Source organism: Gavialis gangeticus, unplaced genomic scaffold (assembly GCF_001723915.1).
Source record: "Gavialis gangeticus isolate Ggan-Ray unplaced genomic scaffold, GavGan_comp1, whole genome shotgun sequence".
In the NCBI taxonomy this organism is placed as follows: domain Eukaryota; kingdom Metazoa; phylum Chordata; order Crocodylia; family Gavialidae; genus Gavialis; species Gavialis gangeticus.
Genome location: NW_017729032.1, coordinates 175,203,462 through 175,226,713, shown reverse-complemented (window position 1 = coordinate 175,226,713; position 23,252 = coordinate 175,203,462). Strand labels below are relative to the sequence as shown.

Sequence of the window (23,252 nt, the reverse complement as noted above, 5' to 3'; positions counted from 1 at the left end):
TGGATTTATGACACACTACAACCTGCCTAACATCTGACTCCCCAGGTGCCTCTCCACTTTTACCTGCACTGCTACATCCCCCTTCCCCGCAGACTGTCCCTCACCCCCTGATGCCTCAATTTATATTTTCACTGACTGGCTTTCTTGCATGCATACCAGCCTCTGGCTTCTTTACTATTCATTCCATCCAGGAAGAGCACACACATCAAATGCAGATGCTTCCTCAGCCTGATGAAGGGTTTTTAAACCCGAAAGCTTGCTAAGTTATATTTCTCTAACTGTTCAGTTGATCTAATAAAAGATATCAGATTGAGCCAAAGCACCTTGTCTGCCTATGTCCTTAGACCAACACGGCTACAACCTACACCCCCTTAACACACACACGATATGAGTTTTGCTCTCGGAAACTTGAGGTGCAGTTTCCCAGAAACCTCTGCACCTATCTCCTTGAAACTTGGCAGGCCACATGCCCTCAGAAGGGGCTACCATCCCTGCTGCTTTCATCCCGCTGTGCCATCACACATGACACAAGTTTTGCTTTGAACAGTTTGAGGTGCACTTTCCCAGAAACCCCTACACCTATTTCCTTGAAACACGGCAGGCCTCATGCCCTCAGAAAGGGCTACCATCCCTGTCATTTTCATTCAAATATGCCAAAAAATGACAAAATTATAGGTATTTAAGTGATTCCCCATTACAGTCTATGGCCAAATCACCAAATCTCTCCAAATCAGCGCCAAATCTTTTGAAGTCAATTTGGCTGAATTGATTCTGGACAGTAAATCAAATCACTGTACTCTGAATTGGCTGAATCCAAATCAAACTTCCATATTTGCACAGGCCTAATGAAGAGTGGAACTGGTAATAGTGAACCTTGTCCCCTACAAGACCGGCACTTTGATCAATGAGCAATTTCCCAGTGAAACCCAGCTTAACCTCTGAGCTACTGGATGGATGCATTGTTTGATTCTGCTTTGGTGTGGGAGACTTCTAAGTCAAATGGAAATAGTGCAGTCATATCACCTTTTGTATGATTGTCTAGGATCTGGCTAGCCTCAGTTAAGCCTAAACCTGTTCTGCAGTATCACCCAATAAGGTTCCCCTGATACTACATTTTTAATTGTCACATATGGCAAATGAATGGATTTTCAATGTTTCATTAGGCAGTGGAAAACGGGAGAACAGGATCCCTTTTTTCCTCCATGCCTTGATCTCCTTAAACATCATAAGTAGACAGTGAAATTGAAATGGAACATCTTAACCCATAATTATTGTTTACTCCAGCTACATTCTTGTTCCAATTTCTCAGCCAGTTTAGGATGGCTATCAAAGGGATACAGCTGAACCCCTACTTTAATGACTTCTGGAAGAGACTACAGGTGCCTGTACATCCCCAACCCTTATATTCAGATCTCCATATCCATGTCAACATTGCCCATTCTTAGCTGCACTAATTCTCCCAGCATTACTTTTCTCCTATGGTTTTTATTCTTGGCTTCCCTCAGTTTAATTAAGATCAGTTCCATCCAACATATGTAGCTAAACTCTGCAGATTAACCAAGAGAGTATTTTTACTTGGCACTCTGCTTTTATTCATGCCTCCAACCATGCATAAGTCTCACGCAATATATATATATAAGACCTTTCCTCCTTTCTTTTAATCGCAAGATAAAAATATGTAGTTCTTCTATAAACAATTCTAGTTACAATTACTGCCTAAAGCTTTGATAACCATGTAAATACCTCAATTGCACCTTACTTAAATGTTTGTACCATATTGTACCCACTCATGTCTTTTAAATTGGGAGCACTGTGTGGCAGGCATTATGTCCTCCATTTAACAACTTCTCTTTATTGTAAGTTACTATGTACATTTAAAATGCTACATAAGGAATGAAAAATAATGAGTAATAGCAAAGAACAAATTTTGGCTCCCAGTATCTCCATGCATCATTCATTAGAGAATCAGGATGCATTCATTAGAGAATTCTGTTCTTAACCTCAAAGATGCTTCATATAAAATGTAGCACTCTTTAATTAATCTGACTAATAGTGCACAGGGTGATATACATGCAGAGTAAGAGCCTTTGTGTTGTTACTGTACATTGAATTTTATATTCAATCCAGAACATTAAGGAGGAGCTTGCTGGATTTTCCGAAAAGCTCTGCAACTGTTGCTTTGTTTCACATGGTAGAGGTAGATTAACTTTTTGTTGTCTCTGTAATTTTAAATATCCAGTTCAAATATAAGAAAAATTCCTCACATTTTATATTATGCCAATGAAGAAATTTCAATAATAGGTATGCCAAGCTGGAAACAACTAAGCATGACTGCAGAATGACTTAATTATTATTAACATTGCTTGACATCTTTTGGTTCTCTATGATTTTTTTTTCTTTTCTGGTAGTTTCAAAAAGAAATCTTCACTTTGGGCCTTACTCTGCTCCCTCTGAAGGTGATAGGAGTTTAATCATTTTACTGTGGGACAAGGTACAGGACTGTTTTCCTTGTCCTAAGAAGAAATACTATGACAGGCCTCCTTATGACTGAAGTTTGCCAGTGCCTATTTTTTACTCTAGCAGCCTTAGCAAAGGGAATGAACTGACTCAGTGGTGAACATTTCTCTTTTTCTTATCCAAAGACCAAACCCTTCTTGAGTATGGTCTGGAAACCCAGTGAGATGATCCTTGACCTGAGCAGAAAGCCCTGGACTCATTGAAAAACTTTAGAATGTGGCTTTTCTTCTTTAATTCATTTGAATGGGAAAGCTTGATTTCAACACTCTATAATGGCTTGATATCCATTTGGCAAGTAGAGACTGTGCAGTGTTTTCTTCTTCTCTTTTCTCGCCTCCACATAAGCCAATCCAGAAAAATAATTTCACAGCTTGAGTGTGCATTGTGTACTGCTAAGTGACATTGTCCTTGTGACAGTGTACCAGCTGAAAGGCTAAGAAAAGTGCTGAAGGACTTCACAAATAATGACCCCATCATGCATTTTGTACATTTAAGCTGTAATTTTGAAAGCCTAGAGCACTCACAACCTTCACTAATAGCATACGATTCCAAATTGGTGAGGTTTCTTTTGTGATTTTTCTATTGAGAGGGTAAAAACTACCTGCTGGTTGTCCAGATGGGATAAAACAGATGGTCTCAGACATCCCATTCTGACCTCTTTGCCAAATTACCACCACAATTATCACTAATATATACCGTTCTTGACACTCTTGGTAGCTAAGGACTGAATAGACTGGAGACCAAATGACCCCCCTGTCCTATAGACATAGCTACTGCATAGCAGGGTCATAACCAGCAGTGAGTTTGGGGACACCACAGCCCATCCAATTAGCATATAGACCATGCTCAGATCTGAGACTTCATATGTGACAAACTTACATAATTTTATTAACAGACATTTTTATTAACCTTGCAGTCTATGTCATAACCTGTAGGTTGGAACTGAAGTTGTAGGGGCATGGGGTCATTGGGAAGGTGACACCAGGAAGCTCCATATTCTTGGGGAATTGTGCAACAACTTTGAGCACAGAATGCACCACATAGCTGCAAGAAGCAGCACTGAATACAGTACACTTGAATAAAGATCCAGGTTGCTACAGTCCAAATGGAATCCCTTTGCTATTGCATGAAATGGGGTGTCAGTGACTGAGAACCACAAGAAAGAGAGCAGGTAGCATGGAGGGACTCAGACCCTCTGAGCATTTGGATTTCCAGTCAAATAAGCTGGCAGCAGCATGAAAACAATGGAAGGAAGAGCTGACCTTGTGTTCAGACCTGATCATGGCAGCCAAAGATGAAAAAATGAAGGTAAACCTTTCCTATTACCTCATTGGGTTGAAGGACAGAGAAGCAAGTGGTATACTTTTATCTGAAGGGCTCAGTACATTAGAGTAACTAATGAAGGCTTTTGATGAGTACTATGAACCCAGAAAAATGAGACTCTGGAAAGATACTGCATTTTTAAAATCCATAATCAGGATACAGCAGAAGGAACAGATAATTATGTTAAAGAGCTGAAAGCATTGGGGTCACATATAATTTTGAGAACATAACAAATTCCCTTTTTAGAGACAGAATTGTGTGTTGGACATCTGATTCTAAGCTAAGGGCAGATTGTTGAGAGAGCCTGATCTGACCCTGGACAAGTACCTCCAAATGTCAAATGAATTATCTAAGAAAGAAGTAAAACAATAGTTGATGCAGAACAAATATACAGGGTCAATTTAAAAGAACTCAGGTGGCAGAACAAAGATAGGTTAACTAAGAATGCAGTCTCCAGTGCTCCAGTCTTGGTACTGTGGCAAGCAGCATGAAAGATGCAAAGAAAAATGCCCAAATTATGGGCAATGATGCGAGCTGTGGGAAACAGAACCATTCTGTATCCCAGTGCTGCAACAACCCCAGAAAAAATAAAATGACAATACAGATAGGAGGGGAAGACACTGAAAATTTTTATAAGGAAGACAAGCCCTTCTTAGTGATTATAGGTGATGTAAATAATCTGAACACACAAAACTGGTTCCTGAAAGTGCTGATTCCTAAAACTGTCCATTGTTTAGGTAACCATAGATCAGGCCATTTGGAAAGTGAAGAGATAAATGCTTAGCAGGAAGATATAAGGTAGCACAAAGCTTCCAGAAGAACAAGTGCAAAGTGAGCAGGAAGAAAGGCCAGACGATACAGATAGCGGCAATGGTTCTGGGTACTGCAATAAATGATTATCAGTAACATTCTTTAGTTAAGGACAGGAACAGATCCAAGGTGGGGTTGGGGATGTCGTCCTTCTCCTTTGATTCCTGTTCCACTCAAACCTTAAAACGAAAGAGACAGCATTTCTATTTGGGTAGGCTGAGGGAATCAATTTACCTCATGGATCATCCTTATCTACTTGATTTTTGCTTTTCACGCCATCAATGTTAACAAGTCTTGATCTTCCCCTAATCAAGCTAGCCTATCTTCTACAATTATCCTGGTAATGTTTTTCTGCTCATTTGGCCCAGTTGGAGGATTGGTCCAAAAGAAATCTTGTGAAGTTTAATAAGGACAAGTGCAAACTCTTGCACTTAGGACAGAAGAATCTCATGCACTGCTACAGCCTGGGGACTGACTGGCTAAACAGCAGCTCTGCAGGAAACGACCTGGGGGTTACAGCAGAAAATAAAATGGATACGAGTCAGCAGTGTGCCCTTGTTGTCAAGAAGGCTAACAGCATACTGGGCTGCATTAGTAGGAGCATAGCCAGTAGATCAAGAGAAGTAATTATTCCTCTCTATTCTGCATTGGTGAGGCCACATCTGGAGTACTGTGTCCAGTTTTGGGCCTCCCACTATAGAAATGATGTGGACAAGTTGGAGAGAGTTCAGCAGAGGGTAACAAAAATGGTTCAGGGGCTGGGGCATGGGGCATATGACTTATGAGGTGACTTACGAGGAGAGGCCGAGGGAACTGGGTTTATTTAGTCTGTAGAAGAGAAGACAGATGGGATTTAATAGTAGCCTTTCATTACCTGAAGCTAGGTTTGAAAGAGGATGGAGCTAGACTGTTCTCAGTGGTAGCAGATGACAGAACAAGGAACAATGGTCTCAAGTTGCTACAAAGGAGGTTTAGGTTGGATATTAGGAAAAACTTTCTCCCTAGAAGGGTGGTGAAGCATTGAAACAGGTTCATTTGAGAGGTGGTGGAATCTCCATCCTTGGGGGTTTTTAAGGCCCAGCTCAACAAATCCTTGGCTGGAATGATCTAGTTGGGGATGGTCCTACTGTAAGCAGGGGCTTGGACTAAATTACTTCCTAAGGCCCCTTCCAACTCAACTGTTCTATGATTCTGTGATGGAGGCTGTGCAGGAATGAATCAGTAGCACAACCAGAATGGCATAAAGATGGGCATGGGTGTCTCCAGAGGGGTTGGTTTCCTTGGGTAAGGATGTTTCAAGCAGGTGAAGTGAGTCCTTCCCCAGAACCCAGCTGTTTCTGTATGTTGAGGCTGGAGGGCAGTAGAAGGCAGCAATAGGCATGCAGTAGATGGAGGTGGGGCAGTAGTCTCCATGACAGTCCCCATGGTCAGGAACTATGAGGAGTTGGGGAAATGTTTGGGAAGGGAATCTAAGAGGAAGGGGCTCCTGGAGGATATGAGGGGCTGGATGGGGAGTATCATGTGCACTTACGGTCTTTGTGGGGAGAGAATCCTGTGGGCCAGAGGGGTATGGGTAAGGGCCTAGGGTGTTATGCAGGCACAAGGATATGAAGAACAGATGGAGTTTGGAGCTAGTGGAGTGATGGGGTTTATGGGACTGAAATAGGGTGTGAGGGATTTTGGGAGGAAGAAAGATTGTGGATGAGATGTGAAGGTCTGGTCAAAGGTTTGGGTGTTTAGAGGGACAGAGAGGGCTCTATGGGGCATGAGGAAGATTGTGAGGGTCACAGAGTCTGGAACATGATGGGTCTGTGCAGGGTGTAGTGGGTCCATGGGGCAGTGAGGGGCAGGGTAGAAGTCAGGGATGCATGAGAAGGATAGTGGGGTCTGATGGGACTTGGGGCACAATGGCATGTGGCTGAGCATGGGGGATATGTGGGATAACAAGGAACAGAGTGGAGTCAGACATTTGATGTGGCAGGGGCAATGCATAAAGGGCAGTGAGGGGTACTTTGGGGCCATGATGGATTGTCTGAGACTCTATGTGTTGGGATACAGGGAGCAGTTATGTCCATGGACAGATTGGGGGATAACAGGTGTACCGCCTTGGCACTAGGTGCCTTCCCTATCCTGCAGCTGGCAGTTATCCCCTGCCCTCCACCCCACCCCAACACACACACAAAGTCAATTATATTTAGTTTGGCTTGGCTTTTAAACTGAATAATATAGCCTGATGCCCTAGCATATTAGTAAAGCTTCTAATATCTTTTTGATTGCATCCTCCCTTCACTTTTCAAAATCCTAGATTTGTCCATGGTCAAGGGGTGCAAAGTATTTATATATTTACAGTGTTTATTAACTCTCTAAAAGGGCATGGCTGCCATGGGAGAGTGACCTCCCCCCCACCCCGTGTCCTTGGTCCTGAGGAGGACATGGAATGGCCAAAAGACCAATGGACTCCAAGACAATTTTTCTTTGGGTACGTGCACCCCTGAGATTGGCCCCCAACTTGGCACTACTCAAGACAGGGCAGTTTTTTTGCTGTGTGGGCCGGTGGCATGTTGTGGGGGTGGCACTAAGCCATGGCACAGAAGTATAGGAGTGGATATAGGGCTTTTGGCCTGCCCCAGGCCCACCTACAAATTGTGCCCCCCCCCAGACTCAGGAGGCACTAATCACCCCTGAAGAAAAGGGGTCACTTGCTAGCAATTGGAGTTTCACTGGAAAGGGCAATTGTCACTCCAAAACCAAAGGGGAGATTGGTCAGTCTGCTGACCCAGAGAGAGAACAATGCAGCAGCAGCAGAGGCAGATGGTTCAGGCAGCAGGAATGGGGGCCCAGTCACTAGTGAATGTGCAGCAAAACTGAGCCTCAGCACTTGCAGCAAAGGGTTCTTCCCTGCAAGAGGTAAAGAGATCTGGCAGATGCAAATGGAAGTATCGTTTGTATAAGAGAACATTAATCTATATGTTCAAGTGCCAGGACCATGATGTGGTTTCTGAGGTATGTGCATGCATAACTTCCCTGATATGGACTGAGGGTGTGTCCTGCCTGGAATAATGTACTGCTTTATTGGCCAGAGCAGAGTGCATTCCTGTGGTTAATTCATGTCTTGCCAAAGGGAATTAATGCTGACCAGAAGAAAGAGACTGTCTCAAGGGTCCAGGCTAGGAGCTATATTCCTGTCAACCAATCCAGGAGGCCCCCACTGACAATAAAACATTATTCAGTCAAGCACTCTAAGTTATAAGGTTCCAGATTTCATGCCACCTTAAATTTAGGCTTCTTGTTCATATGCACAAGAACATCTCATTGAGGTCATGTTGTGTTTTATGGACTATCCATCAACCAAAGCATTAATTATTTCAAGCCAATACAAGCAAATGTGTAAAAAAAAAATGGAGTTAGTAATTTAAAATAAAATCCAGATGCCTTCTTCATTTCAAGAGAGAAAAAGGGAACTAAGGAATTTTTTTCTTGTGCCACATGGCATGCAGCCAAGTTGGACTTGAATATAAAAATAATACTGATGAGTTCATTGTTCTGAACTTACAGCCAAATGTCCTGTTTGTGCCTTTGATTCTGGGTTGGACAGTTTGCAATGGTGTTGTATAAAACATAGCTGTTGTAGCTTTAAAAAATAAAAAATAGTAACAGTAACTAACGGGATCGAAATATCAGACATTGATTTATTTCCTTGTTCATTTGTAGCCATTGCACAATATTTGGTTCTCCTGACTGAACCAACTTCAAAATGGCCTAATTACTAATGTATTTCTCTGTTTCCATAGAAACTCTTACAGCATTAATGATTCTTAAAAATGAATAAAATCCCTGACCATGTAATTCATTCCACTTTTCTGCACAAGACAAAAAACACATAGTACTTGGCATCAGAAAAAGAAAAGAAAGGCTCACTTGATGAACAGATTTTCTTTTCAGTGGATCAGCATCAGTGTTTTAGACTGGTTCTCACCCTATCCAGAATCCAGGCACCCTTCCATAACTTTTCTGAGTGTGGTAGCATCCCTGGATGAGAATCAATTCGCTTAACTTACCTCAGTGCTTCTCGGTAGAACTGCCCCACCTGCCTGCTGCATAGTCAGACTGAGAATGGCTGTGGCACATACACAGGTTCTGTCGACTCTCTGATAACCTTTAAGAAGGCAGGGAAGCAAGCCTGTGCTCAGCCCTTTCTGATCTGACCCTGTGTAGCACCTACCAGGAACAAGTGTGTGGGGCAGGTGGAATTGTGCCGCATGCCTCTGTTTCTGGGAGGAGTGTTGGTAGGGCCAGGAGGGTGGACCAGGAAGAGCAGCATCCCAAGCCAGCTCTCTCCATAATGCAGGAGATGCACATGGGGCAGTTTTCCCTGGCTGCCGCCACAGCAGCAATGGGATCTGCACTGTGGTACCCTGAGGGGGTCTTGCAGAACCCTAGTTAAGAACTATTGTCTGGGTGCATGCACATATACAATTAATGCAACTGAATAAACTCCAACACAATTTGAGCTGGAGTAAGCTAATTCCAACATCACTGTCTACACATGTGTTCAAGTGTAGTAATTTACTCTGCCATTGGACCTGTGTTTGATGGGACTATCTGATGGTACTGTAAATTAGTCTATGCCAGCCAAATTACCATGCACATGTAGATGGTGATGCTCTACTGTGCAGTAAATTAATCTACTGTACAAGACAGTGCACATGTAGATGCACCCTCTTAGACACAGCCAGCTCTACTACTTCACAGAAGGCACTTTACAAACAGCCTCAGCACTATCACAAGTAACTTCTGACCTTCATCAGTACTACAAAGATTTGAGGGTAAAACAGTAAAAAGTAGCTGCATGTTCTAGTAAATCCCTAACATTTACAAAGCACATGGAGAGAGAAGTGAAAATGGTAACTTATGTAAGTGAATGCTTATTTGTCTTAAAATACGAATGCAATTGTCTTAGTGTGTTCCACTAAAATGAGTTAGGCAGACAAAGTTTTTTTGGTAAATCTGGCATCTTTTATTAGACCAACTAAATAGTTGGAAAAAATATTCTTAGCAAGCTTTTGGGTCTAAAAACCCTTTGTCAGGCTGAGGAAGCATCTTCAGTTGGTGTGTACGTGTGCTGTTCCTGGATGGAAGGAATAGTAAAGAAGCCAGAGGCTGGTATGCATGCAAGAAAGCCAGTCAGTGAAAGTGTAAACGGAGGCGTCGGAGGGTGAGAGACAGGCTGTGTTTTGCTTTGTTTTTTGGGGGGTGGGGAGGAAAGAGGGATGAATGTAGCAGGTAAAAACTTAGGTAGGGAATAGAAGATGCTCTGTTTACTAGGACACCCCCTGGAGTAACTAGGAACAATGGCCACAAATTGACAGAGAGCAAGTTTAGGTTGGACATTAGAAAGAACTTCTTTATAGTAAGGGTTGCCAGAATCTGGAATGGGCTTCCAATGGAGGAGGTGCTCTCCCCTACCTTGGGGGTCTTCAAAAGGAGACTGGACAAGCACCTGGTGGGGCATCTGACCTCAGCGCCCTTTCCTGCCCAGGGCAAGGGGACGGACTTGATGACCTACTGAGGTCCCTTCCCACTCTAGCATCTATGAAAATCAAAATATAAAATCCAGAGTAGGAATGAGGAATACAGTTAACAGTAGGGAAGACAGTTTACAAGGAGGGGTGACACATTGCCACCAGCAAGTTAGAGACTGAGGAGAAATCTCTGTCAGGGCAGTCCCTTCTCAGACAGCAGGCTCACACACTCATGCATTTATTAACTCTCTGCCTCAGGACAAAAGATTTACATGGGGAGATTATTTACGGAACCAAAGTGAAAATATCAATGACAAAAAGAACAAATACACAAGTCATAGCACAAGCAACACCTAAATACCAAGACTTAGTTATATACACATACATATGAAAATAGATAGCAAATAAGGACCATTCATTTGCTATCTCCCAAAACTCTCAGTTGACTCCCATGCCACTCTCAGATCACACTCAACCTTTGAGGAAACAGGGAGAGTGAGAGTCTGCTCGATCACTTTTCAGCCCTAATATGTCTCTATAACTAAGGATCTTTGAGGAGCAAAGTTCAGCCAACAACAAGAACCACACCAACTATCTCAGTCCCCAACACTACACACACCAAAACCAAGAACCAACAACTCCCAATCCTTTGGTCAACATATTTTATACTGCTCAATTAACACCATATTATTTAGCCAACCATTATTCTGTCTCACATGTCAATCAACTTGTCAATCATACATCCGATATATTTCTCTCTCTCTCTCCGATCATCTTTCTGTGCACCTCAGTCAGGTAGCTGTCGATTATCTTGCACTTTCCCACCACTTATTTCTGGAAAGGTCACATGCCCCAACTAATGTCACCGGGCATATTTTCCCAACAAGTCAGAAGTTCAAGCATTCCAACAACTTGTGCCCACATTGATATAATCTCCACATCTGTGCACATGCAAACCATCAATAACCATCAAGTTGAAAATCAGAGGCTACACCTTGACCTAACAACAGTTTGGACAGTAGCCTTTTGCCATTGTTGTGTGGCTGGATGGATGAACCCAGACTGCCCCCCCTATGTAAAGAGGACTCAGGTTCTCTCCTCTTGTAATATGCAGCTGGTCTACCTTGACATTCTTTTAACAGCATCTGTGTTGTCTGCTTTCCCTCCATCTGTTTGCAGCAGACTGTCCCTCACAGGAAGTTGCATCCTGGTTCTTTGCTTCATTAGCACAGCCAGGAGTTCATTTTCTATTTACGCATATCCTCTTTCTGTATCTGTCTGGGCCTGGCTAGCAAATAGGATGCAGGTTCTGTATTAATGCTGATCCTAGGCTTCTTTCTAAGGCATCTACTTGTAGGTGTAGTTGCTTGACTGGGTTGTAAGCTCATGACTGGCATCTTGCTTATGAGTTTCTTTATTTTTTCAAATGCCTGCTCCTGCACAACTGTACTCTTGTAAAACATCTGACAAGGACCATGCTGTATTTCTTCCCTCCTGTTTCATGTGAAGGATATTCTGGTATTGCACTAAGATCAGATTAATGGTTTGTACTCCTCAGTGTCAACCCCTTTGGATGCTTTTGTTTTCTGTTCCAATGCTATTTTTTTCTGTTCTGTGGGTATTGTTATTAATAGTCTGTATTTACCAACTGGTTGTATAGTTATTTTACTATACATCACCGGTATATGCTCACATATCTCCAACATGAGATTTCTGCTAAGCAGTCTTGCAGGAATTGAATTGCTGCTCGCTCCACATTCAAGCTGCAATCTGACTGATTGCTGCTCCACTGATGTAATTGCAAATAAGGTAGATGATGGGGTAGTAGCTTTCTTTCTGTAATGCAGTGCAATGTAGTTCCACCTGCACCCACCACCCTCATGCAGCAATTCCCCAGATGTGTTGAAGAAGTTAGAAGGGAGGGAAGGGAAGCAGGAGAGGTACTATACCAGGGGTGGGGGAAGTTCAGCCCATGGGCCAGATCTAGTCAGCAGTGGACTCCATTTCCCAGCTGCCCCTGCTCAGGGCTGGGGCTGGTCTCCATGGAGAGCCCAGCCCAGCTGTGCTGTGAAAGCTCTAGGCTGGGGTTGCCATGGAGACCAGCCCCAGCCACACTGGCAGGGCACATGGGGATACTCTGTGCCCTGCTCTGCCATTTCTCTACCTTCCCAAGTACCTGCAGGGGTATGCTTACGCCTGGTTGACAGCCCCTGATGTAGGCTCCTTGCTGGTTTGGATATTCTTTTGCTGGTTTCAGTCCAGTCAGCTTAGCTTTACACTACTGATTTGCAATGCTTAACACACAGATAGTGATCACACTAACATGCATACCCACCCTTGTAATAGTTATTAAACGTTATTAACTTTCCAAATGTAAACAGGAAGCTGATCCAATTGTGATATTCTAGATTTGTCTGGTGTTACAATTTTTTGCTTAATAAACATTTGGGGGGGGGGTTCTATACAAAGGATCCTGGCAAAGGCATTGCCAAAGGAATGGAGAACCTGACATTGTACAAAAAGTAAAAGCTACACAGTATCAAAATCCCTGAGAACCCAGAAATGTGCAAAATTCTTGTTCATATGGCAAAAGAAGTTTCTATTTGTATCACAAAGTTTAATCTGAAGCTAATTACAACAAACTCCTCTTACACATTTAAAAACAAAATAGGAGTGCACAGCTACTAGAGATTTGAAATCCCGTGTAAATAAAAGAATGAAGGCAGACTTAAAGTCATCCTACACCATACAAATATAGCTAATTAAGCACCATGTATCATACTGAACATTACTCATTAGCTTCAGCCTTTGATGGTGATGTGAGAATGGAGGGTATTCTTTATATCCCTGTCCTGCTTAACTAGCTTGAACAGCTGCAGTGTCAGGTTGGCAGTTTCAAGTCTGACTGGATAGATTTGCACCTTACTGACTACCCTAACTTCTGTATCAAGTTTGTAAAACAATCCAGGGTTTATTCTATTAGAAAATACTCCCCTTTACCTTTGTGAATCTGGTGAAAAGTGCTGAAGGCCACAATTGTCTATGGACAGTACTGAACACATTGGCATCTAAGCACTTTTGAATGTGGTTTCTCTTGCCTTCAGCCTGCCACGTGAGCAGTCCTCCAACCTCTTGCAACTAGTATGCATGTAACTGAATTTTCATTTTCCCAGGTCCTGTGAATTCGAGGTATGGTTTCCTGATCCAGGGCTGCAGCAGGAAGGCAGACACCCCCAGAGTACCAGTGGGAAGCAATATTACTTTGATAACAAAATTAGAAGGAAATTAAGTGTTGAGTTGTTAAGCCAGTGCATATCAAATCTCTTCAGAACCCTGGTGTCATATACCTTCCCCCATACTACCAACATGAATCTGGCCCTGCTCATAAATCTGACCCTGTGGCTTGAGCAAACACAGTCATGAGTATACACAGTATCATAAGCATACCAAGTGTCTCTCCCTTTTCCTCTTCCCTTCTACAGGAGTTACACTATTGAACAGGTTGCCAATATCTTAATATAGGTAAAACAACCTTTTGTTGATCAGCCTTGTTCTCAGAAGCAGGTTGATCTTTTTGACTGAAACTTTCCATAGCAGTTCTGCCTGAGGCAGACTCTCATATGGAAAATTTCAGTTCAATCCCAGTTTAAAGTTTGGTAATTTATAAGCCACTAAAATGAGGTCATATAATGGGAAATGCCAACCTTAATAGCAAATAGTGCTACCAGTTCCACCTAAAATAGCTCAGCCTTTCACCTGTTTTGAAAATGGTGGAAGAGACTAAAGTAGCCAATCATGGGGCAACATGTCTTTTACTCATATGCATACATATTTGGAAAATTACTAAGACTGGAGTGAATTTACCAAATAAAGAGATGATTCCACTTCATAATTAGCATAGTTGACCTATAACATATTACACAAAATATTAAACAAAGGCAGTAAGATTAAGGCAGCGTAACTGTATATGGTCTTGTGTTTGACAGGGATTCGTTATTTTTAGTCTACAAATACTGCAGTGGTGAATGCAAAGGGTGAGCAATTCAAGAAATATTTACATTTAATGTTGATTTAGCTCCTAAGAGTTAAGATACAGCTAATGTTTTGAACAGTAAGCCCAACATTTTTATCTCTTACTGTTAGTATGACAGCTACATTATTTATTATGTAATGGAGCATTATAAAATTAAGACGACTTTTTAAAGTAAGAGAAAGTCTCTCATTGTGAACATTTGAGTCTTAGGCTTAATTTTTAGACCATCCAAAACTTGTGTATGTATTATAGATGTGATAAATCTATTTATTAATCCCTGATACTTTAGTCTTCCCAAACTTATGTATCTCATTATTTCAATGTGGAGAAATAATATAAAGCTGAATCAACTGTGTATAAAAAAAAAAGACATTTTATAGATTTTATAAAACACGCTGTTGGCTTAACCTTATAATTCCTTTATTTGCTCAAATTTCCATAAGTCACTTAAGCAGTCACTGAAATCAAGATTTCATAAAAGTAAGACTTTGCAAGAACAGGCCCCCAAACATCTTTAGAGCTGATTATCACCATCTACCATTAGATCAAGAAGATGATAAAACTGAAAAGAATATTATAATTGTTTCCATTGACAATCTTATGCTGTTCAGGATGGAAGGCATTTGGTTTAGGAACACAGGAAGCTATAGTGCTGAAAACCAGATGTGTGATGTAGAGAAGGGCAACCAGTGAGGATAATGCGCCAATGAGAAGGTACTGAAGTATGATTCAGTACTGAAGTATGATTCAGGACAAGTGGAGGAGGAAGGAAAAAGTGGGGGAGGGGCTTCTTACTTTTTTGAGCTTTTTTATAATAAAGTAAAAAATATATATATTTAAAACTAACTAGTTAAAGCAACCAGTTAAAACCACAAAACTGCACGAGGCTAGACATGAAAGCAAACAACCAAAGAAGAACAATTAAATAAAATGACATAAAAAAAAACAACCTTGTACCTCCCCCATTCCCACACACCCGTGATAACACTTTAAGGACCAGCTGGCCCTCTTCTAGGTCCCCCATAGGATCCCTTCAACGTCATGATTCCAGATTCACTGGCCCATGTTTTGCTTTATGGCAGAGAGGGAGAGACAATGCTGGGGAGGGAAGGGGAAGAAATACAGTTTTCAAGGTTGTATTTTTCAAATTGGGTAGTGTTCTGAGGGCCTCTGCAGGGCTTTGTGTATGTTCTAGTGAATATTATGCTAAACCAAGTAAAATGGTAGTTGGAAGCCATGGATTAAAAACCAGAGCAATTTTTAATTCTTTCTGATGGAATGTTCAGATCCCACCCAGTAGGAACCTAGAAGAAGTTAACAAAAGGTCTCATTCTCTCCCATAGCTATAAAGAATCAAGCCATCTAGAAACAGCTGCTATAAAAGACTGCAGCCCAGCAAAATGTGGCTGGCAGGTGGAGGGGCTGTCTTGGAAAGATGGCAGAGATAATGTCCATTCAAGAAAAATGATTGAAAGTATTATAAAGAAGAGAAAAGATGATCAACCTCGGAAGGTAGAGGCACAGGCATGGAAGACGGGGAAGGAAAGGAAAAAAAATGGTTCTTTACTTCTGGGCTGCATTCCTGCATCTTCTCTGCAGAATAGTGTGTAATGGCCCTGAAAGTTAAAGGATAGTTCTGCCTGCATAGTTAAGGGATAATTCTTCTCAGGCTACTGAGAGGCTTAAGGCTGGAATTCTGGGCTAAGTACAGACAATCAAAAACCCTGAGGCTGAATCCATTCAGTCTTTGCAGGTTAGTCTAAGCTGCAGAAATTGAACAGAGAAATAACTGGACAGACATTTACCTTTGATACAGGAAATACAGGCACATGCCAGCAGTGGCTCAGGCCAGAAGCTGGGGGCTGCTAGGCTCTCAGCATGTAGCCTGCATGGGCTGTATGTTCACTTCTTCCTACTGCCCTCAAGGTCTCTGGGATTTGCAGTCCAGAGTTACAGGAGCAGAACTCTGAAGGGTTGCTGATCACTTCCTCTTCCTGCTTCCAGGTGCTTCTGGGCTTTGTAGTCCAAAATTGCATCCAGCAGTACATTTGAGTGGGGGAAGGGATGGCCTCAGACTCCAGCAGGATTTTGCCCCAGTCCCCCCCACAGACTGGACTGCATCTCCAGCCAGGCTTGCCCCTCCACCCCCTTGTCAGCCAGCCCTCACTGCCCCAGCTAGAGAGCAACAGGGAAGAGCCAGCCCTGTTCTGCTGGAGCAGACAGCAGAGCCCAGAGCTGCAAAGCATGCTGGGTGACCGTGATTTAACTTGAATCAGGAAGGGGGCTGGGCCAGAAGTTTCATAAACTGGTTTGACCCAAATTAAGTCTGATACTATATTCAACCAGGTTTATCTTAAATCAGTTTCAGCCATTTTAAAACTGGTTTATGTGCACTAAGCTTCTGTTATGTTACAGGTTTAAACCAGTTTCTGATCACTTACATCGGTTCTTGTGTAACTTCTGTCCCTAGCCCTGGAGTTTGGAGTGTGAGTTTAAACGTCCTATTATGCTGAAGAAGGTAAGCTGCTAAATTCACCAGATAAAGGGCTGTGGGCAACAGAAGGACTGTGATGTTAGACCCTTTCAGGGCCCTTTCATACCTGCAATACAAAATTCAGCCCCAGGGTGGCTAGTCAATTAGAACAAGTAGACAGAAGATGGGGAGGCAGGGCAATAGAGACTATTTGAGGAGAATAAGTGACAGTTAAGGGAACCAGTTTGACTACATACAATTTTGTTTTTTCCAACCCTTCTTTCTGAAACTTCTGATGAAAGTTTCTGGCCCTTCTGATTTCTATAAAAACCTATAAAAGCAAAGATTTTGGTATTGTGATGTGCATGTTCATATGCACACGATGTAGAAGCCACGTGTTATTGGTTTTTAGACAGCTAGTAATTCTGTGAACAGCCCCTTAAATTTCAAATTTAATAAACCAGATTTCTTATTTCTTTTTAACCTTCTATGTTATAAGGACACATTCCCATGTACTTGATTGGCTGTCCTGAATAAAACTAATTACTTTTTAAAACTTGCTTTCTGGGGACATCTAATTGTTCATCAGTGACATGTCTAACCCGTCTCTGAAACTAATTACTTTAAGCCCTTTATTTGGCTTTCATAAAAAAATGCTTTTCTTGTTGAAGCTTTTTAAAGGGAAAAGGGACAGTTAGGTACCTAACTTGCATTTTTGCCTTTGAAAAATGTTCCCCTAATTATTTAGTTTAAGGGCAAATTCTGACTGTTTTACTGATGAAGAGTGCCTGGCACCACAAATAGCCCTACAGTAGAGGAAGGTGCTCATTTATGAGAAAAAGGCAATTGACACCTGAAGCAAAGTGATTAATTAGTTACCTACAATTAGTAGGTGCTTGAAAATGACTTTACTAATCATCAGTTTACAAAACTTATTCTTTCAGGGCAACTACAAATTATTTAAAATGGTAACTTATAGATATCACTTAGCATTTCATATGTACATAGCCCATTAATACTAAGGATTTCAATATGCTTCATATTCATGAATAATTTAAACATTTCTTTTCTAAAAGCCCATTGGCCAAACATAATTGTAAAAAAAAAAAAAAAAGGATTTACATTTATTTTACTCCCAGTGATTTGGGACATCTCAAATTCAGCATTTTCTTTCAGTTAATCCAAGCATACTGTACTGGGTAAATAATATCACCATGGCTTGACATACTGAGGCTGCTCTCTGCACTGGGTAGAGAGCTTCTTTCAGACTGCTCTCTGAATATCAATCCAGTCCAGGGCTCTTCCAAGCAGGACTTCTCTGACATGTGCCCTAAGGTATGCCTACCATATCTAGGATCCCAAATCCTATTAATGACTACTATAGTGCTATTAAATGTAGATCTCAATGCAAAGTTCTACAGGCAATTGTTATGAATTCTTGTTCCCAATTGTAGAAGTTCTACCACCTTCCTGTACTCAAATCATTTTTTGTCTTCAAGCATTTTTGGTGGGAAGAAAAAGAGAAAGCAAGAATGCAAAAGTCAGCATGACTAGCTTAGTGATTAGGGCACTTATCTGGGAGGGAGATTACATAGGTTTTGATACTGATGTATATGCATGCTGTTTTCAACGGTCATTGGGTGCATGTACACAAGAAACTTTACCATGCAATAGAGCAGTTTACTGCACAGTAAGCATGCACATCTACATGTGCACATACTTACTGTGCAGTAAACTGCTCTGATCAAAAGTAGGTTTGCTACTTGCAAATGCAAGTAGCAAATTTACTTGCAATTAGTTACTGTGCAGTAGTGCTTGTGTAGGCACCTGACTGGGAGCAAATGTGCTCCTGGTCAAGCAGCAGCAGGGGGTGGCTGATTGCTTCCTGCCCTGAGGAGCTGCCTGCTGCTGGGGCGGGCTCTGTTACTGGAGCCCAGGTGGGGACTATGTCCCCCTGCCCCAGCAGCAGGGAGTTCCGAGCCCCCCGCTCCAAGATTGCAATCGGGGAGCAGTTCCCAGCCCCCGATATTGGTGGTGGAGACCACCCTGGCAGCAGGCAGCTCCTGGGGGCAGGGAGCAATGTCCTCGCTAGTAGACAACTGTCTTCTAGCCCCAGTGCTCCCTGCCAGTCCCTGGGCTAGCACCCAGCAGGAGCCTAGAGCTCCCCCTGACTGCTACAGGGGCTCAGTGCAGGGCCAGCAAGGGTGGGAGCAGATGACTGCTATGAGCACCAAATCTGCTTCTGAGTCCCTGAATGTGTAGGCATCTGCCTGAGAATGTTTACTCGTGAGTAGTTTACTCACAAGTAAACTGCTCCTGGGTCAAATACACATGTAGATACACCCATTGGATACAATATAAAAACAGTATGAGGAACCCCTATACTGGGGGTTCAGAACCCAGATTCCATCCTCAACTTTAAGATGAATGCCCCAATTACTGGACTAGATAGCTCACTTGTATGTATATTGTCTGTTCTCTCCCTTTTTCCCCACAGAGTCTTGGATTCTTTGCTGCCTGGAAGTACAGCTTCAGCAGGAAAGCTGGAGGATACTTCTTCCCTTCTACCAACCCTACAACTTAGTGGTTAAGACACACTCCTGGGAGGTGGAACTTTGAATGCCCTCAGGTAGAAAGCTGCATTGAACTTGGGCTTCTCACTTCTGGGGTGAATGATCAACTGGCAAAGCTAATTGTATAAGAATAGGTATTACAAACTGTATCTTGAAAAGTGAAAGAAGTGACCATTTCCAAAGAGGATGACTTAAATGCGTGAGTTCAGAATGGTGTCTGGGGGTAAGAATTGCAGTCTGAGAGAGGCTTCTAAACTCTAAAGAGAGGTAGCAGTTCAGCCACAGCTCTCTCTTCAACATTTCCTGTTGGCTAGCTGATGTGTATCTTTGCACAAAATACTGAGCATGAATCCCATTCCTACGTACACAGTTCTCTCCACATAGAGGGGACTTAGGAACCTAACTTATGGATATGGATTCCTGTCATGGCTCCTGGGTCCTAAAACTATATGAAATGCGTAATGACAGTGCTGAAGCCCCTTAATGGACTCAGTCAGTACTTTCCCCTGTTTTTTTAATTTGGCTTTTCCTTTTAGTTTAAAAGATATCTTCTTCCTTTATATCAATGTCTTGCTACTGATAATGTTCCAGGCACTGAAAAAGTATGATTTTTTTATTGTGTGCAGCTTATTACATACATTCTGGGTGCATCTACACAAGACACTAACTGTGCAATAGCCTAATAATATTGCTGAGTAGTGCATCACAGCACAGACAGTGCAAATACACTAGTGCGTAGTATTATTAGGTTACTGTGCAGTAGTGTCACTTAAAAGTTGTTTGCTGGTGCTACTACACAGTAACTCTAGTTACGGTGCATTTAATTAGTACTTGATTATACAAGTACTAAATTAAATGTTCATTAATGAACATGTAGACATACCCTCTGTGTATATTAGATATATAGCAAACCACCCTTGCCAGCTGGTAGACTTGGATCTTACAAGAAAAGAGAAAGAATGGGAGGGAGTGAGGAGTATTAGATTAAGAATGACTTTTATGAAACCTGTTTCTAACCTTGCTTCTAGGACATCATGTGATGGTAGCTGTGGTTGTCTTGTTAGTAGAGAGTTGTATTGATCAACCAGTGGTGAGCCACAAACTAGGAGAGTGGTAAAAGGGAAATAAATCAAGGAACAGACATGCAATCAACATAGAAATGAGCAAGTCAGAGTGTAAGATCACGAAGTTATGGTTTATATGGACTATATCAGAAGTGCACTACTTCCTTTGGCTAGCAGATCGTGCTAGTAGGAGACAGAAACAGTTGCACATACTTGCTGTGTGCCTACCCAGTGCTCCTGTTCTCTGTGGAATGCTTCTGCTATTTTCAAGAAATGCCATTTTGGAAATAAATAAATCACTCTCCTTTATAAGACTTATTAGTCCCCACTGAACTATCCAAACACATTGCATGAAAACATAACTTCAAAGAGGAGCTAGAATTCTATAAAAGTTGACATGAGGAACTGTGTGTTAAGAACAGATACTGTTTTTTTATTTTAGTAAAAAAGGGAGTGGGGATGTGGGAACCAGCTTCATGCAGATTGGGGATGCAGTTTAGCAACTGCTAGCTATTTTGAACCTGGAATAGCTACCAAAAATTAAAGCATGGTTGGAGCCTAACTCAAGGCCTACTGAAGTCAGTGGGAATCTTTCCATTGACTTACTGGATATTGGATCAAGTCCCTGTTGGTTGTTCTTCTGAGATTAAAGTGCCTCGCTATTGTAACACACCCATGATTTTTTCCTGGAAAAGCAGTGGTGTAATATTGAATACAAAATTAATGCATACTCTTGTACTGAATGTTTAAAATCCCCATTAGAACATAATCCAGTTTTGTCTGTGTCTCTTTTTCTGTTCTTGAGGGATAAAGAATTGAATCATTTAATTCTTTGCAAAAAAGGATTTTTCTACTAATCCAGTTTACCGTGGGAACACAGTATTCAGGCAAACTAAAACAACAGAGAGGCAATCCCAAATGGATTAGTAACTACACAAAAATGCTCACATTATAGTGTAAATTTGCTGAGGGGCAGTAAGGGTAGTGCATGAATACTTATCTCACATCCATAAGGGACTTGATCTATGGTTAAACTAATGAACTCTAGAGGGAAAGCTAATCCCATTGCTCTTCCTGTGACTTGTCTGTAGTATGCAGTGACACTATACTTATGGAGAGGCAAGAATTCTTGAGGGTGATAGCTTTTGTAGGACCAGCTATATGACCTGAGGCCTTCCTTCCTGAGGCTTGAAGGAGAGTACTGTGAAATTCAAAAGCTTGCATATTTGTATACCAACTATACTGTTGGTCCAATAAAAGATATCACTCACAAGAAGGCTTGCCTCCTTTATATCTCCTTGACCATCACAGCAACACATCACTTCAACACTGCTGTACTTACAGAGAAATTTCTCTTGGGTTTGTCTGCATGGTTTAGTAGAAAATACCCTGTGATTGGATGCCGGTTCTTTATACTTCATATCAAGTATATGCTATGCAAATTGTTTGATTCCTGTTTACATGTGCAAGCTAAACAGGAATTATGTTACCAGATCAGATCATTTCTCTCTTAATCTGGTATTCTACCTCTAGCTTTGACTAGAAGACAATATTATAGAAGACAACAGCTCCTTTAATGTCACTTCTATAGTATGATTTTGTGTTCAATGGCAGGAAATAGTTATCAATGTTTGTTCACAAACTGTATAGTGGCGGTTGCTAAAGTTACCTTTGTATGCTAGCACGAGGTAAACAGACCCTTCCTGAGATTGGGGTTCAGCTTTACCTGTGTCAGATTTTAGCCTGGTTCCAAGGTGACAGGAATGAATTGAGTTACCCTATGTTACTTCATATAATCAGACTTATTCACAGAATAAAAATTGTCTGCCTCTCACACCATTTCAAAATGTCCAAGGATAGATACTCCAGTGTCTATAAGTGATTTGTTTAAAAACTTAGGAAGTCCTTCCTAATCTCCTGTGGGCATGTTTACAGGTGCAAATGCTGCGGGATACATTTATTCTGCAGTAATTTGCTGCAGAGTAAACCCACCCTGGGCACACATCTATACGTGTAAGCATTTGGGAGCAGATTTATTCCCAATGGGAGTAGCCCAGAGGGCTGTTCCCACTGTGCTCTGCCCCCCTGCAGCAGCAGCCAGGGGGAGCTCCAGGCTCCTCCTGGGTGCTAGCCCAGGGGCTGACAGGAAGCATGGAGCCAGGAGATTGTTCCCTGCCCCTGGGTTGGGCTCTGGTGGCTGTCCCAATGAGGCTTTGCTAGTCCTTTAAGAGAGTTGAAGAATCCTTTCCTGTGATTTTCATTCAGTACTTCTGTTAATATATCCCGCAATACATTTTGTCAACAATGTTACAACTCCTTAATCTTGTGGTGTGCTGTAACCTTTAGGTCCTCTTCCAAGGAACTACAGCCTGGTCTGTTGTTCCTCAATTTGCATTTGTCTATTTTAGTGTTCAATCCCAAGTGTAGGATTTTGTACTTTTCCTTTCTAAATTTTATATTATTTATGTCATACCATTTCTCCATTTTTATCAAGGTCATTTTGAATCCTAATCCAATCCTTCAAAGTGCCAGCTACCAATACAGTTTAGGGCTATCTGTATATGTGTACACTCAGTTCCAGCCTACAAGCCATCAATAAAAATATTGAACTGCATAGAATCCAGGACATACCTCTAGGAAGCCCTATCTGGTTACCTCCTCCTAGTTAGACAGAGCCATTGATAACTTATTAATATGCATCGTACTCAAATATAAACCCTGTAGTTTTATCTACACTCTATGTGTAGCTTATTTATGAGAAGATCATGGGATACATTGTCAAAAAACTTTGCTGTAGTCAAGGTAATACCAAATCTAATGCCCTTCTCTCCTCTTCCTCTTTCCCACTACCCTCCCACAAGTCCCCAAAACCCATTGTTTTGACATAGAAATAAGATTGGTTGACTTGCTCTTTTCAGTCCATGTCATCTGTTCTTA

General features: G+C 41.8%; 1 long non-coding RNA gene across 1 annotated transcript in view; it reads right to left on the bottom strand.

Moving 5' to 3' along the window:
- Positions 1–18,799: 18,799 nt before the first annotated feature.
- The window catches only part of LOC109302441, a 14,742-nt gene continuing 10,289 nt past the window's right edge, over positions 18,800–23,252 (bottom strand). Inside the window, exon 3 of the long non-coding RNA XR_002098774.1 lies at positions 18,800–18,914. This is a non-coding gene — a long non-coding RNA (uncharacterized LOC109302441). The remainder of the gene's footprint in view (positions 18,915–23,252) is intronic.